Source organism: Eptesicus fuscus, chromosome 8 (genome assembly GCF_027574615.1).
Source record: "Eptesicus fuscus isolate TK198812 chromosome 8, DD_ASM_mEF_20220401, whole genome shotgun sequence".
Classification (NCBI taxonomy): domain Eukaryota; kingdom Metazoa; phylum Chordata; class Mammalia; order Chiroptera; family Vespertilionidae; genus Eptesicus; species Eptesicus fuscus.
In genome coordinates, this window is record NC_072480.1 from 76,368,759 (window position 1) to 76,371,468 (window position 2,710).

Sequence of the window (2,710 nt, forward strand, 5' to 3'; positions counted from 1 at the left end):
TTAGGGGCAATCAGGCAGGCAGGCAGGCAGGTGAGCGGTTAGGAGCTAGCGGTCCCGGATTGTGAGAGGGATGTCAGACTGCCGGTTTAGGCCCAATCCCTGCCTAAACTGGCAGTTGGACATCCCTTGAGGGGTCCCTGATTGGAGAGGGTGCAGGTCAGGCTGAGGGACACCCCCCCCCCACTCGTGCATGAATTTCGTGCACCGGGCCACTAGTATAGATAATAAAACAAAATATGTAGCTTACACCTGGATCACTTGACCGTTTCTCTTCTTATCTCCTCCCAGTTCAAAATGCTTGCATCTCATAATAGCCAGCATTCTCTAAGACCTGAAGTTGGGCAATCAAGCCTCAGCTCAATCTTCTTTGTAGTTTTAGCCTTTTTTCAGAAAATCGGCTTAGTCTGCCCCCCATAGCCACTCTGCTTCCTGTCCTGATGCCACTTTCCCTGCACATACAGAGAATCCTTGCCCTTCTTGTACTGTGTTACTTGGTGGGGTTGATGCTTGCCACACTTCTTACAGAAAGTTCGGCGGGTTTTAGGAATGTTCACCATGTTTGTGAGAGCGCTACCGGCAGGGAAAGCTGTATGTAATTTTTGTTGTTGTTATTAATACTTACCTGAAGATATTTTTTCCACTGATTTTTAGAGAGAATGGAAGGGAGAGAGGGAAGAGGAGGAAAGAGAGAGAAACATTGATGTCAGAGAGGAACATCGACTGGTTGCCTCACACACTTGTAGGGGCCAGGGATCGAATCTGCAACCCAGGTATGTGCCCTTGGCGAGACTCTTAGATGCTTGGGCGGACTCTCTTACTATTGAGTAACACTGGCCAGGGTAAGGTATGCATATAATTTGAAGGAAAAGCCCACATGGTTTGGGGATGGTCTGTAAGTGAGACATGTGAGAGAGAAATAAAAACGATCCGCAGGTTTTTGGTGCAACCGACTGGGTACATGGCAATACCAAGATGGGAAACATTGGAAGAGGAACAAATTTGAGGGAGGTAAAGAAAATGTGTTGCTTTTAGACATAGTTAGTTGAAATTTCTAAGATGAGATGATCAGTAGGCCATTGATGGTGTCCACAGGAGAGTCTAGGGTTGGAGATATGACTTTGGGAGCAATAATATTCAGTGGTACTTGGGGGGGGGGGGGGGGAGGGAGTTCATGAGATTGGATGAGATTAACAAGAGAGTGAGTATAATTAGAAAAGAGAAGAGGTTCTAGAACTGAGATAGCAGAGATGAGGACAAATCAGCAAAGGAGACTGAGAAGAAGATGCTGCTGAGGTGGGAAGGGAACCAGAAGAGCGAGTTACCCCAGCAGCCAAGTGAAGGGTGTTTGTGAAGAAGCGAATAAGTGGAGCAGACGCCACTGGCACCCACCCGCGTTCCCTCAGCTCTCATTAGCCAGGAAACCACAAAGACAAATCGACATTTAGAAAGAACACGGAACCACTGGCATGGCAACGGTTACAAAGATATGAGAATGCAGTGGAAAATAACGCCAAGTAAATTTGAAAACTATTCAATAAAATGCATACATTCTGAAAATATAAATTAACAAAATTAAGACAAAAATAGCTTACCAACTCCAATATCCATATAATTGTAGTCTTTAGTTGAAATCTTCCCTCTCATATAAAGCAAACAAAAAAGCCCAGATGGTTTGACATACTAGGGCTATTAAACTTTAACTACCAGATAATTTCAATCTTGAAGTTTTCCAGAGAATAGAAAAGAGGACCTATTCCTCATTCTATAAAGCTAGTTAGTGGATCTTTCTTACTAAAAATCAAGTAAGGAGAGTATAAGAAAGAAGAATCACAAGAGGAGAAGGAATCAGTCCTGACAGAGGGCTAAGCATGAAAGCACTATTGTCCTGGAAGACATTTCTGAAAGCTCAAACCACCTGTACTTGGTCCCCTGGCACCTGCTGGGATAGCATCATGAAAAAGACAAGACATACATATTGGAGAAGATGTGGAGAAAAGGAAACCCTAGTGCACTGTTGGTGGGAATGTAAGGAATGTAAATTAGTGCAGCCACTATGGAAAGCAGGATGGAGATTCCTCATAAATTAAAAATTAAAGTGCCATTTGATCCAGCAATAACACTTCTGGGTATATATGCAAAGGAAATAAAAACAGGAATTTGAAGAAATAGCTGCACTTCCATGTTTATTGCAGCTTTATTCATAACTAGAGGCCCGGTGCACGGAATTCGTGCACGGAGGGGGGTTGTTCCTCAACCCAGCCTGTACCCTCTCCAATATGGGACCCCTCGAGGGATGTCTGACTGCCCGTTTAGGCCCGATCCTGGTGGGCAGTCGGATCCCTAAACGGGCAGTCAGACATCCCTCTCACAATCCAGGACTGCTGGCTCCCACAACTGCTTGCCTGCCTGCCTGCCTTCCTGATTGCCCCTGACCGCTTCTGCCTGCCAGCCTGATCACCCTCTAACCACTCCGCTGCCAGCCTGTTTGCCCCCAACTTCCCTCCTCTGCTGGCCTGGTCACCCCTAACTGCCCTCTCCTGCAGGGTTGATCACCTCCAACTGCCCTCCCTTGCAGGCCTGGTCCCTCTCAAGTGCCCTCCCTTGCAGGCCGGGTGCCTCCCAACTGCCCTCTCCTGCTGGCCATCTTGTGGTGGCCATCTTGTGTCCACATGGGGGCAGGATCTTCGACCACATGGGGGCAGCTATACTG

At 46.9% G+C, this 2,710-nt stretch overlaps 1 pseudogene; it reads right to left on the reverse strand.

Annotated features, from left to right (window-relative positions):
- Positions 1-243: 243 nt before the first annotated feature.
- LOC114232391 (60S ribosomal protein L36a-like) lies at positions 244-560 on the reverse strand (annotated as a pseudogene).
- Positions 561-2,710: the final 2,150 nt, after the last annotated feature.